General features: G+C 34.9%; 1 long non-coding RNA gene across 1 annotated transcript; it reads right to left on the bottom strand.

Annotated features, from left to right (window-relative positions):
- Positions 1-5,950: 5,950 nt before the first annotated feature.
- LOC112743492 (uncharacterized) lies at positions 5,951-9,631 on the bottom strand. Its single transcript, XR_003171965.3, has 3 exons — positions 8,864-9,631; positions 7,128-7,233; positions 5,951-6,206 (listed from the first exon to the last, which is right to left on the bottom strand). It is a non-coding gene; the product is annotated as an uncharacterized lncRNA (long non-coding RNA).
- Between the last annotated feature and the right edge of the window lie 5,781 nt (positions 9,632-15,412).

Below are 15,412 nucleotides of genomic sequence, written 5' to 3'. Positions count from 1 at the left end.
AGGATGGGATGCAGCCATTGACAACAGTGATGCCTCCAGATGATTAGCCATGCAGTGACAGTGCATCGGACCATTTTCACAGAGAGGATGAAAAGTAGCCATTGACAACGGTGATATCCTTACATAAAGCCAGTCATAGAAAGGAGTAGGATTGATTGGATGAAGACAGCAGGAAAGCAGAAGTTCAGAGGAATGAACGCATCTCTATACATTTATCTGAAATTCTCACCAATGATCTACATAAGTGTTTCTATCTTTATTTTTTAATTATTTATTATTTATTTTTGAAACCTCCACAATCAATTATTATCCGCCTGACTGAGATTTACAAGGTGACCATAGCTTGCTTCATACCAATAATCTCCGTGGGATCGACCCTTACTCACGTAAGGTTTTATTACTTGGACGACCCAGTGCACTTGCTGGTTAGTTGTGCGAAGTTGTGAAGTTATGCTTGGACCATGGTATTGTGCACCAGTTTGTTGGCGCCATTACTAGGGAGAGAACGAACAACAAATTTTACAACCTCAGGGATCACAATTTCGCGCATGTATCAACAAGCCACCATAACAAGGGACTCTCCAGATGTCCAACTTAAGGACAATAACTAAAAGTGCTAGGTGGGAGACAACCCACCATGGTATGATCGTTCCTTTTTCATTTTTTATTTAGTTTTATTTGTTTTCGAGTTTTATTTTATTTTATTGTATTGAACCTGGAGTTTTGCATAACATTTATATTAGCATTGCATTCTGCATACTGCATTATTAAAAAAAAAAAACGTGCACGCGACGCGGCAGCATTGCTGACGCGTCCGCGTTACCAGTGCATTGTGAAGAAAAGAAAGTAAACAGAAAGTTACGCGAAAGCATGGCTGGAGGCGCGATTTAGGCACAAACGTGCCCACGCATCTGCGTGACCCACGCGACCGCGTCATTTGGAAAAATAGCCTCCCACACGTCCGTGTCACCCACGCGAACGCGTGCTCCAACAAATCGACGTAAAAGGGGTGCATGGCCGAAAGTTGTGTTGGAGTAGGGCTGGACTGGCGCTAAACGCACAAGCCTTACCACGCGAACGCGTGCCCCACGCGTCCGCGTCATCCTCCAATCTTGGCCATTCATGCGATCGCGTCTACCATGCGAACGCGTCACCTTGAAAATTGGCAACAATGAGTTTTGAACAGAGAGTTGTGCGGGCGCGAGAATGCCCTCACGCCAGTAGCACAGAACGAGTCACGCGTCCGCGTGACCGACGCGTCCGCGTGACCGATGCGTCCGCGTCGATTCCTATAAGCGCAATTCACGTGAACGCGTACCTCGCGCGTCCGCGTCGCTAGCGTCGCACAACCTATCCAGATTAGTGCCAATTATCTTATCTTTTCTTCTCTAATCCTAATTTCTTCTATCTTCTCTTCTTTCTTCTTTCTTTCCTACTTTCTTTTTCTTCATCATCCTTCTTCACTTCCATTCTATTTTGTTTAATTTATTTGCCTACTTTCACTCATTGCATTTTACTTTTGCGCATATTTTTATTTTCTTTTCTAAATTTATTTTTCCATTGGTGTTAAATGTTCTTATTCAGCTGTTATATCTTTTCTGGTATTATTTGGTGCTTAGTGATTTGTTTTACACTGTTGGATGATATTTATCTGTCAACGCCAATCTTTTATGATATCTGTGTTCCTTTTTATATTGACATGCATTTATATTTATATTGTCCTTCATTATCTGCTGTCTCTTCCCCTTTGTTGCAATGTTTGCACTATTGATATGCCACGTACTTCTATTATTTTCTCATTTGCATGTTGTAGCTACTATGTAATTGAGACCCTTATCATTTGGCATTAACCCACCCATACTTCATTTATTTTCTTATCTTTATTTCTGGGTTACTCTTCTTCCCTTTTTCTTTCAGGATGGCCACCCGAAAGGGAACCAGAAGACGTTTACATGGGGAGACAGACAAGTCTATCTGCAAAATCTTCAGAGAAAAGCATCAGTTGGAGCCACCTATCCACTTGTACATCTTAGTATGCACCGAGGACGGTGCAATCTTTAAGTGTGGGGAGGTCGATATCGATCTCCATGGGTTAGTTACTCTTCTATCTCAATACTAATGGTTTATTTTCCTTGTTAGTTGTTGCAATTACATGTTTAATTGCATATTTGTTTGATTTTGTGCATATTTTACCACTTGGTTGAAGAAATATTTTCTTTTCAAGAAACTTTTTAAAGTATTTTACTAATTTGAATAAAATTTAATGTTAAACTTGTTTGAAGAAATATTATACTGGAACATGGTTTAGAGCTCGAACATACAAAAACCAGTGAGATTTTTGAGCCTATTTGATTGGTTGCATTTTATCAACCAAAATTCTGTTTTAGTGTGTATTTTCTCTCTAAAATTGTGATCTTTGTCTTGCTTAATTCTATATTTCCATTATTTGATGTATGCATACACTTACATGATTGAGGCATTTGTTTCACTGAATTTACATACCCATATGGCCTTACCCTTTTATTATTCTTTGCAAACCAATGTTGAGCCTATTATACCCCTTTGTTCTTTACTTTAGCACAACATTAACTCTAAGCGAAAGACAATAATGCCCTTAATTTGAATCATTGGTTAGCTTAGACTAGTGAGAGTGCTTATGATTTAAGTGTGGAGAAATTGAATTTGGAAACATTTGGTTTGAGAATTGAGTATGTTAGAATTTTCTGAAAATGTGAAAAAAATGTTTAGGACATGATTCATGCATCCAATAATTTAATCATATGCATTGAGAAAAATAAAAGAAAAGAAAAGAAATATATATATATATAAAAAGAAGTGAGAAAAAGAAAAGAAAAAAAGAGCAATTAAGCAAAAAGGGGACAAAATGCCCCAAAGTAAGTGGTGAAAGCAATGCATATGTACTGTACTTGAAATTAGAATGCATGAATATGTTGAAAACATGGTTAATGGATAGTTAGATGTGGTATTATGATTACATGAATTGTCTAAAGTTAGGTGGAAAGTTTAAGTTAATTAAGGATTCAGATTTTAGTCCACTTGGCCAAATACAATCCTACCTTGACCCTAACCCCATTACAACCCTTAAAAGACATCTTGATATGTGTATTTATGCATCAAATTAGTGTTGATTGTTAGATGAAGAGCAAGCCTTAGAAAGCAAGATTAGCAGAGAACTGAGAGATCGAACCTTAAACACCTGAGCGATTAGAGTGCATACACTTCCAGTGAGGGTTCGATACTCGATTCTTTGTTCCCGGCTTTCACGAGCTATTTTCTTTTGCAAGTTTACTTGTACTTCATTTTTGTGATTTGAATTAGTGAAATCCAGTTCATATTTGTTCTTGAAAGATTTATTTACTTTTAACCAAGTAGGTAGAAGCATTTCACATTTAGTTGCATTCATATAGATAGGATTGCATTTCATACATTTTACCATTCCTCTTCACTCCTTTATAGCTTCTCTTGAGCTTAGCATGAGGACATGCTAATATTTAAGTGTAGAGAGGTTGATAAACCACTATTTTATGATTTATCTTGTGCTCAATTGAGTGGATTTTATCAATCTTTCATACACTTATTCATATGATTTGTATGAGTTTACGTTTTCCTTCCTGATTTTGTGCTATGATTGAAAACATGCTTCTTTGGTCTTAATTTTGATATGTTTAATCTTCTCTTATTATCATTTGATGCCTTGATATGTGCGTTAAGTGATTTCAGGATTTACAGGGTAGGAATGGCTTGGAGGATGGAAAGGAAGCATGCAAAAGTGGAAGGAATACAAGAAGTTAAAGGAACTGCAAAGCTATCAGCCTGACCCTCTCGCACTAAAACTGTCATAACTTGAGCTACAAAGGTCCAAATGATGCGGTTTCAGTTGCGTTGGAAAGCTAACGTCCGGAGCTTCGATTTGATATATAATATACCATAGTTACTCTGACTCTAGGCGATGCGAACGCGTGATCCACGCGGATGCATCGCAGTGACAAAAATCAGCGTGACAGATTTCTTCTCCAGCGATTTCTGGGCTGTTTTTGACCCAGTTTGCGGCCCAGAAAACACAGATTAGAGGCTATAAAGTGGGAGAATCCATTCATTCATGAGGAGGTCTTCAATAATTCACTTTTCATAAGTTTAGATGTAGTTTTTAGAGAGAGAGGTTCTCTCCTCTCTCTTAGGTTTTAGGATTAGGATTCCTCTTAAAGGATTTAGGATTTCAACTCTTCATCAGGTTCAATATTTCTTTTACTTTATATTTCTCTTCTACTTTCAGATACTTCAATGCTCTCATTTAATTATTTATGTTGCCAAATTGGCTTATGAACTCTTTATATTTTTGGATTAATTTCCTTTTATTAAATGCAATTGAGGTATTTCAGATTTATGATTCTTATTTAGCCTTTTTATATTCTTGGCTTTAATTGAATAACTGGAGGCTCTTGAGTTATCAACTTATCATGATTGATTATTATGTCAGCTAATTGACTGGAATTCCACTAACTCTAGTCTTTCCTTAGGAGTTGGCTAGGACGGGAATCTAACTAATTAGTTCACTTGACTTTCCCTTGCTTTTGTAAAGGTTAACTAAGTGGGATTAACTTTAATTCTCATAGGAGTAACTAGGATAGGACTTCTGAATTTTCATACCTTACTAATAGTTTATTTTACAGTTATTTATTTATTTTACTTGTCATTTAAATTACTTGTTCCTTACTTTCAAAACCCCCCAATTTACAAAACTCATAACCAATAATAAGAACATACCTCCCTGCAATTCCTTGAGAAGACGACCCGAGATTTGAATACTTCGGTTATCAATTTTAAAGGGGTTTGTTACTTGTGACAACCAAAACTTTTGTAAGAAAGGACTTTTGTTGGTTTAGAAGCTATACCTGCAATGAGGATTTATCTACGAATTTCTAGACCACGCAAAAATTCTCTCTTCGTACCTCAAGGCCATCCTTTACTTTAGTGCTTCCTCTTTTCTCCGAGCTCATTTTTGGACTTCTGGAAAGAGATCGAGCTCTTCCTTTTATGCTTCGATATTGGCCCTTCATTGTAGAATATAACCCTAGGTGACTCTTGTAAATCCCGAGTAATTAGTAAATAATTAACCAATAAATTAATTATTATTTAAAGAAATTAGAAAACTAAGTTTTATAGTTTAAAGAAGTAGAAATAATTAAAATGGGTATTTTAACACTAACTTTAAAGATTTTAATCCAAAATTGGACCATCGGACCAAATAGATTGGACCGATTCCAAACCGGATCCAAGGCCCAATATATAAACCCAACTTTAGCCACCCTTCTCCTACATTTTTCCCCATCCACGTTCACTACAAAAAAAAAGGTTAAAATGGCAGTTTTTTAAGGTAATTACGGCGGTTACAACCGCCATTATTACCGAAAATGGCACCCCCAAGAAACGCCGGAATTCTGGGCGTCATTCTGGTTATTACGGCGGTTTTTTGGCGGTTAAAACGGCGGTTAATATTTTAACCAAATAAAATGGCGGTTTTGTTGTTGTTTATAATGGCGGTTTGTAATCGCCGTTTTTACCTGGATTTAATGGCATCTTCTCGTTTAAAATGGCATTTATAACCGCCGTTTTTACCTGGGTTTATTGGCATCCTTCTCGTTTAAAATGTCGTTTATAACCGCCGTTTTTACCTGTATTTAATGGCATCCTTTTCGTTTAAAATGGCATTTTTTAACTGCCGTTTTTACCAGGATATAATGGCACCATTTTCGTTTAAAATGGCATTTTTTAACTGCCATTTTTACCAAGATATAATGGCACCATTTCCGTTTAAATGGCATTTTTAGCCGTCGTTTTTACCTAATTGCAATTTTATACTTTTTAAAATGAGATTGAAACTATGTATTTAAAGTGACATTTTTAGAACTCAAACTTTAAAATCTCATAATAACCAAAAAGCATAACCTTAAATCAAACATCATAACAAGATTTTTAATTCATACACAGTCTCCAAAAATAAAAAATCATAATCCAAAAACAAAGTATCAAAGATAACATTTTTCAATAATTTGTCTTAACATATATCTATAATACTTAATACATAAAATCTTTATCATACAAGATCATGCTTCCTTGTTGCTCGCTCCAGAAGACCTACTTTCTAACTCTCTTGGTGATAGAATCTCACTCTCTTGATCCAATCCCTACAACAAAAATATAATTATGAGCACAATAAAAAAGGATATAAAACTGAATTTGAAACTATTAATATAAAATTATTCAATCAAAAAAGAAAAGAGGATCAAATTTCTGGTCAACAAGGTCCCTCATCATCTTCAAAATTAGACCTTGAACTAAGATTAGGGCTTGAGCCTCCACAAGGATCTAATTCATCATCAGCTAGCTACTACTTCAATCTAATTCTGATTATTATAATATTAACTTAGCTTCTTTAAAATGTTTTTTAACTTTGTGCACCCTTCATACAATTGTTCATTGCCATCTTCTAACAACTTGTAAAATTAATCATTTTCTCCATTGTGCTCTTCATTTGCTGCATTGTTTCCATCTCCATCTTTTATGTTGTCTTCATCTCCATCTCCATCTTCATTCAAGTCAGGTCCAGCAACTCCAAACGCGTCATTGAGCATTGTTGCCATTGGATGCTGAGATGTCGAATCATCTTGTACAATATGACTAGTTTGATGAACTTGTGACCCAACTCCAACTACCTCTTCACCATGCCAATACCAAACTTTGTAGTTTTCTGGAAATGGCTTGACTATTAAATGTTCAAAAACTTTCTCTCTTGTTTGCCACTTGCCAAAACCACACACTGGACAAGGGCATTTAATCTGACGACCCGCGAGAGATCGATGCTCAAAAGCAAAATCCAAAAACTTGTTTAAACCATCTTTATACTCATGCGTGGTTTGTGGTTTTCCAATCCATGACTTATCGATTGACATGACTAAGAGGGACTACAAATAGGGATTTTAAAAAATCTATTCATTAAAATTCTATATATATTCTAAAGGCAAGAAATTTATTCTTTTATATGCAAATTAGATATTAAAAACTTGCTTAAATAGTATTTAAAAAAAATATAAAAAAATTATAATAACCTCTTTCAAATGATAATTCCCTTCTTTTTTCTTTTTCAGCAAATATTAAAACTTGAAGCTTTCAAAGTAAAGTAGCTAGCAGCAAGAGTTGAAGAAGATCTAAAACCTGTTTCAAATAATCAGCATGCATGTGGTCAACTAGAATGACATATTGATATATAATCTTTTTATATATTTATATAAAAAAATAGACCAAAATTTTCAACTCAAAATAATAAGAAATGTATAAACTCATAACAGTGTGCAGCCTACAATAGAAATGGAAAAACTACTTGCAGGTCTGACATCTATGAGGTAAAGAAGAAATTTTAGAAGTGTAGATGAAAGTTGCAAATGATTTAATTTTGCCTTGTTCATACTATTTTAAACAAAGACTAACAAAATTATAAATAAAAAAAATTTGTTAATGCAGTGACCAAAATATCTTCTTGTATATTATGTCTTGATTAACTCTTAATTAATAGCAGCTTATATAATAGTAATAGAGTTAGTGAGAAAGAAGAACTTTGAAAGAAATCTGAATTGTGTGTTTGTATTGCACTCCCTTCACAAAATATATTTATAAAAATTCACTCACAGAATATAGTGGAGCCCAAAAATCTTTGACAGGATAATGATTTGGGATTTGTATGTATATATTTGGCCTTATGCATTAGTCCTGTAGCATTATTGTCCACGTTTTTTAAATTCAATTGAATGATCCCTCTATATATATAGTTATATACTATATATAGTCTATGCCAATTGCTGGACCCAATTATGTCCTTTCAATTATTTGAAAAGATTAATATAGAACAGGAATAACAACAATAAGAAAAGCAAACACACTACAAATTAGGATCAAATTACATATACTTAGAGATGACAAAAAAAATTCGAACTGCGGGTACTTGTAAAAATTACTCGCGATAGAAAAAAAATTAGAGATCCATTAAATATTTACAAAGATGGAAGATTTATCACTACGAATAAATAGAAATGGTGGCAGAAATTAAAGTATCTATCTTATGAAAATTCGTTAAATTCTACTAAAGTGAAATTATTTAAATACTTCTTATATATACGATGTAAGTATATGTTTAACTCTTTTTTTTCAGTTTTATTTAAAAACAAATTAAATTAAAAATGATGTATATAATATCTAAATATGCACTAATTAACTATTTAAATTTATATCATTATATAAAGGGAGATTTGAAATTCCAAGGACTCTTGTGAATGAGGAGTATGCTGACAGTTACTTTACAGAAGAGAAAGGCAAGAGGAATCTGCTTCTTCAAAGTTCATTGACTTGTGCAATCTTAAACAATTATTTCATTCTATTAATCTGTTTGACAAGTTTAATCTTTTCATCAATTAATATATTTAAATATAGCTTATTTTTAAAAATCTTAAAGAAATTGGTGATTGGAACCAGCAAGTATAATTAAAGGTACAAATACAAATTATTACAATATCCTATCTTTGCAATATATGAAATTAAATTAATTTTTATAACACTAGTTTGTTTTTTTCTGAGAAGCCAAGTTATTTGTATTATTTGAATGAGTAGGAAAAAATCTGTCTAGAAAGGAGACAAGGCATGGCAAACAAGATACTGAAGAATTTATAGCAGAGACATGTGATGTTAAAATCATAAGAGAAGGAGAGGAAGTAATTGATCAGAAATATAATCATGTGAATTGCATAGTAAATGAACAATTTACTATGATAGAAATATAATCATAAATAATTACCTTATTGTTTTGTTGCTCTAGACCATATACTAACAAGGTGTTAACAAGGTGTCTCCCTCTCAGCATTACCAAATTTGATTCAGTGATTTTGATATCACTATCCTTTTTACTCAAATATATTTGAAAGCTTTCTACTTACAGCATTAAATTCCTGAAACTAAAGCCACACAACACAACACAACACAACAACAGCAACTAAGAAATAATACATTAAAAAGACTCAGACAACCAGTAGAATTTATTGCTTTTTACCAACACTTTTAGTTATTAATCAAATTTCTTTAGTACTGAGAATTCCTTTTTTTTTTCGTCTTTCATTTCCCTTGATAAATATATCTACTAGAATAACACATTTACACATTTATTATTCATGATCTTAAGAACACATTTGCCAAATTTGCATTATTGACCGCTGAGGCTGACCAATGGCGAAGTAATTCAATAGGATCATATAAATTCATGTATTTATATCATAAGAAAAAGCATCTATTGCAAGTTCATCAAAGTCAAACATTCTAGCATGAAAAAAAAAATCAATTTTACCAATTTTCATAGATAAAAAAAGAAAGAAAGAATCTTCAAAGTTATACTACTCCCAACATGTTAATGTATGGACAAAGAGCCTATAAAAATTTGGTTACTGAAAGATGGCCTGCATTTATCTGCTAGTATGCACCTTCAATAAAGTAATTTCATTGTCGCATAAGTTTTTTATTTTATTTTATCTTTAAGATAGTGAATTTAAAATTTAATTAATTTTGTCTATGCAACAACTAATGATTAGATATGAATGTTTTAAGTTGCATAAAAACTAACTATATTGTATACAACAAATACAGATTAAGGCATCTACTATGATGGATTTGCATGATACTGACATCATGTCTATAAAGCATATCAAAGGGGTGAAAGGACATCTACTGATCGATGGAGACATCTTCAATTCTTGTATTTTTATTTGATTTGATATAATTTTAACCTTTCTGTCTTCAAAATCTATACAAGATTATGGTTTGGAGAATGAAGAGAACTTAGATTCCTATGGCTACAAATGAAATCCGACACCATTTTATTCCCTAATCCTTTTAAAAAGCAGAATTAATTAACTCTTCTAAACAGCAATCAGCAGGGATTTGAAGGACAGTTCACACACATGGGACCAAAAGAAAATTTGCTAATGTGTCTAAGTGCAAGGGTTCAGTTAATGCAAAAAACATTGAACAAAGTAAGGGCAGCAGAGCTAAACAACTACAGAGATAAACAGCATAGCTTTGCTTAAAAGAACCAAAAAAGAACCAAAGAGGCAAATAGAGAAATTGAAATTGGAGCAGTTTTTTCTGAGATCTAAGATCTGAGATCGGAGATCAGAGAAACATCTTAATAGAAGTAAGCAATAGAAGATCTGAGTTCAGAGAGAGAGAGGAGGGAGTAAAGTTAAGAAAGAAGACATGAGATCGTCGTCAATCACCCCCGCACCAACGTTAATCCAATGCTTCAAGGAAGACCCAAAAATCCCTAACAGAGCTGCAGAGAAACAAAAACCCCCCAAAAATCAGCACCAAAAGCTTTGAAACCCTAACCCAAACAAAAACAAATAAATTGGTGCCTTCTGAAATCGAAATGCTAAGATCAGTAGCCACCAGAACCTTGCCTCTCGCCGGAATCTTCGTCTCCACAGCACAAAAGAAAAAACAAAATAAAACAGCATCTCAATTTAACTTGAGAGGGAGAGGTACTTGGAGAGATCGTAACCGGCGGAGAGAGGAGAAACCCTAGAAGGAAGAACGGCGTTGTTGGAGAGCTTCTTTACACGGAGGACATGATGAACGTTGTTTGTTCAGAGAGGATATCGTAACCAGAGCGTTGTTCAGAGAGGAGATGATGAACGTTATTTCTTACCTTTACGTTGTTTGTTGGTGTAATCAGATCGTAACCAGAGAGGAGAAGCCCTAGCTAGAACGAAGAACGGCGTTGAATGAGCCAGGATTACAATTTTTTTCATTTTATATGCGTGTGAAAACGGCGGTTCAAACCGCCATAATCACCATAACCGCCAAAATATATAAAGCCAATTACAGCAGCAGCAACAATTGCCATAATGTCTCGATATTATGGCGGTTCTTTAAAACCGCCTTAATATCAATGCCATTTTAACTCTTTTTTTTGTAGTGGTTGAAGAGGAGAGATTGAAGCTTCAAGAACACCAAACCCTTGCTCCAAAAATTCAATTCCACGTAACTTTCAATCTAGAGCTCCGATTAACGAGCCATCAGCGGCCACGCATTCGTCTTGAAATTCTCTACAAAATTCACTAAAAATTTTGGTAAGAACCTAGCAATATTTTACTCAGCCACTCTCTCCTAAATTTTGAATTTGAGATTTTGGAATTTGAGAGATTTTGTGATTTTGATGGTTTAGGGAAACCTTAGCAGTGGATAATCACTTGGTTATATCCACTTGACCCATGGGTAATGGTAAAAAAAATCCTAATCCTTGTGAATTGGTGATTTAGTAAGCTCTATGTTGATTATTGTGATACTGTCTGAGTTAGATTGTACCTCTTGTTATTTTTGAGTTCAATTTGGCGGTTTGGAATAAAGTTCAGGTGATTGTGCATATGGAATTGGAAATTGTGACTTGGAGCTAGTGAAGGAGAGGAAATTTGAGATGTTTTTGGCTAGGGAGGAATCGATCAAGGTATGGTTTTGGTTTCTCATAATTAATGTTTAATGTCACGTGAAAACTTAGGCTAGTTGACTATAGGATAAGTTGAATTATATGAATAATTGAGGATTAGTGATTTTGTTGCAAATTATTAAATGAATTGGTTGTTTTGATTGAGTATGTGTGGTGTATGTATATAATATGAAAGTGTTAAGTTATTATGAAAATGTGATGATTATTGATGTTGTTGATGACTTAGAATGATTATGAGTTATGATGATGATATATTGAAGAATAATGATTGTGTTGTTTTGATCATGGCTTATCTGGAATGAAATTTATAAAAATGGGATGTTGGTATATTGTGGAAGGGATGGAAAGTGTAGGAATGTGGTTTGAATGTAGTTGGTGTTGTTTTGGGGTATGAACCTTGGTTTTGAATTTGAGAATTTGGAAAGGATAGACGTTTTGTGCTTTTTGGTAAAACTTAACTTTTAACCAATTTTGGAAAACCATAACTTGTTTTCCGGACCCTCAATTTGAGTAAAACTTATTTCAAATAAAAATTGGGTCTGTGAAGTTTATTTTGTTCGAAGAACGGATGAAAAATCATTTAAACGAAAAAGTTATGTACGTCTGAAGTTTGGTGCAAAAATCTGATTTTTCTGCAACTTAGTCATTTTGATGAAAAAGAGAGGATTGCGTATGCGAGAACCTGCACGCGACGCATAGAACTATTGCTGTTTTCATGACTTGCGTATGCGGACCAGGGGTCGCGTACGCAAGATGCCATTTTTCATACTCCCGCGTACGCAGTCTTAGTCTCGCATATGCGGAATCCCTGTTTTGGCCAAATGTGATGTTTTGAATATTTAATCAAACCTCTAGGTTTTCAAACTTCTTTTATACTTGTTTAAGGTCTGTTAGTGAGTCTTTAAATCTTAGAAAGAGGATGGGTCTATTAAATAAGTTGAAGAGATATTTGTAAGGGTTTTGCGAAGTGTTAATTGAATTAATGAGGCATTGGTACTATTGAATAAGAAGTAAATAATGAAGATAATGATAATAGTAAAGAAATGCGGCTGAGTTGAGATGTATTTGATGATGAGGTTGGTTATGAGAAAGAGGAATAATGAGAACTGAGTTAATTATGAACTTTGAATGTGTATGAATAAATTATAATGATAAAGAGAATGAATTTTTGAATGAGACTCCGGATAAGATGCAGTGGTGCTATGCAATTGCTTTGGGTAAGAGTTGAAAAGTCGGGTAAGATGCAGTGGCATTGTCCACTTGCTCCGGGTATAAGTCTGATTAAGTTATCATGAGAATGATTATGATTATGAGAAGTGAGGATGATTTATGATGAGTATGTTTATGTTTTCTCTCTGGTTGTGAGGGTGACAAGGTACCTATTCCCTCTAATGGTGACAGGGCACATATTCCCTCTAATGGTGATAGGGCACTCTCCCTTTAACGGTCAGCTGGTGTGCTGAGATATTTGTGCACAACAGAGAGACAATGCCCGGGTTAGCTGTCGAACATGCCGGGTTGGCTGTATAATCGATAAATGACCTCATTAGCCATAGGATAGACATGTATCATTTGCATTTGTGTGATTTGTTTGAGTATGCTTTGTTTTGACTTGCCTAATTGTTTAACTGTAATTAATTGCTACTTGCCATATCTATTGTAACTGCTATCTATACTTGTGCTTTCCTTGCCTATTTTGTTTGTGTTTGCAACTAAGAGTTCCCTCATACTGGCAGGGGTGACGATGAGGGTAGTTCCACCTATGATTCGGAGGTCTGAGAAGACAGGAAGTTAAGTGTTAGTTTAGAAAGAGACAAGGGGAGAAGAGTTAAATTAGAAATGGGAATTGTAACACTCTAATTACCCTAAGCCTTACCTCTAGCCGTAAAGGAAAGGTTAATCAAAGGTTACGACAACTCTAAGGCTCATACATATTTATATATAGAAGGAAATAATATATTCTAGAAGCCCGATGAATGATTAAGTTCAAAGACAGATTTACAAAAGTGCAAAACGTTCACACGAAGCTACGCATAAGATACAAGGTATAGATGCAAAAGAATAGAACATATATATAGATATAAGAATATAGTAATCATATGGAACTAGCCTAAGCTTGCGAAGTTTAAGCCGACTAGTTACACACAGAAAAATACAGAGTTTTGGAGTTAAAACAACTTATACAACTTATCTCTCAAGTAAGCCTCTAAGGCCATAAAGATAAATATACAAAGAGATGTGAGAGTAACTATAACAAAGTAAAATAGAAATAAACCACGGAGGAACTATACTCCGCTCTGTCACCATATCCGCAATCTCAACGAAGTGGATGTGCAACCTGCGTCTGAAAAATAACAACAACATATGGTATGAGAACCGGAGGTTCTCAGTATGGTAACAGTGCCCAATATGTAAGACCCGGTTAATTAACGGATAATTAACCCATAAATGAGAATTTATTCTAGAAAGCTAAAAATGTTATTTTTATGGCTAAATGTGATAGAGGAGATTGAGACGAGAATTTCGGTACCAATTTTATAGAAATCGGACCAAGATTGGACCGAACGGGCCAAACCGGGCCAACCGGACCCAAAGTGGGCCCTTGGCCCAACTAAACTAAACCAAAACCCTAGTTTTCAGCACTCTCTCTCCTCACAACACTCATATTCACGCTGAAATGGAGTAAGGGAGGGGAAGAACACTCTCTCAAGTTCTATCTCTCACTTGATCTTCAAACCACCATAACTTTTGATCTAGAGCTCCGATTGCCGCTCCGTTTGTGGCCACGCGTTCACCGCGGAGAGCTCTACAAAACCCATACAACTAATCTTGAGGTAAGCCACGTGTTTCTGTTCGAAATTCCAGCCCTTATTTTCGAGTTTCATGGGTAAAATGTTGAGATTTTGGGTTCTTTGATGTTATAGGACCCAACTCTCTTGAAGGAGAAGGTTAATCTTGTCTCCTTGGACCTTGGGTGTGGTAAGATTCTCAACCCTAGTGTGATTTTGTTGTTCTATGATGTTTGGGTTTTGAGATGTTGTGTATGGGTATGATGGTTGTGGCTTAGGTTGTGTATATGTGAATATTGGAGCTTGATTGGTGACTTTGAAAAGCTTGGAAAGGGTTTGGTGGTGAAAAATCTGTTCTTGGAGGTGTTGAGGCCTTGAGAGCTTGTGGATAAGTGGTTTGGAAGTGCTCCGGGGGAGCTTGGGAAAATCGGCTAAGGTATGGTTTTGGTTTCCCGTATCTAATATGTAATGTGGTAGGAAATACTTAGGCTAGATGCCCTAAGATAGGCATTGAATTGTTGGTGTTGTTGAATGGTTGAAATATATGATGTGTTCATATATGTGATTATGAATATTGATGCCTTGATTGTGTGAAATATGAGAAATGCATGTTGTGATATATGCTTGATGGATGATTGAGGTTGAATTGATGGGTGGTACCATGTTGATGGTGAGTATGATGTTGATTATGTATAATGATGGTTAATTGGAAATGGTATTATTGGAAATTGGGATGAGGAAGGATGTATGACATGATATTGTGTTTGTCCTTTAGCCATTTGATTGAGAAGTGTTAAAATGGTTGGATGTGGTTTTGGAAACCTTGGTAAAGTGTCAATGTGTGAGTTGAGGATGGCTTGTTGATTTTGGTACATTTTGAATGATTTCAAAGAGAATGGTTGAAATTGGCATGTTTGATTGATTTTGAAAAGAGTTGAAAGTGGCTTGTTTTGAAAATGGCACCTTGTGGTTTTGTATGAAAACATGGTTTTTGGGCATACTTTGACGGGACATAACTTGGACTACGGATCTCTGATTTGTGCCAAATCTGTTTAGAAATGAA

The sequence above is a fragment of the Arachis hypogaea genome, chromosome 14, assembly GCF_003086295.3.
Source record: "Arachis hypogaea cultivar Tifrunner chromosome 14, arahy.Tifrunner.gnm2.J5K5, whole genome shotgun sequence".
In the NCBI taxonomy this organism is placed as follows: Eukaryota; Viridiplantae; Streptophyta; class Magnoliopsida; order Fabales; family Fabaceae; genus Arachis; species Arachis hypogaea.
The sequence above is the reverse complement of the archived record's forward strand: the minus strand, read 5'-3'. Positions and strand labels throughout refer to the sequence as shown.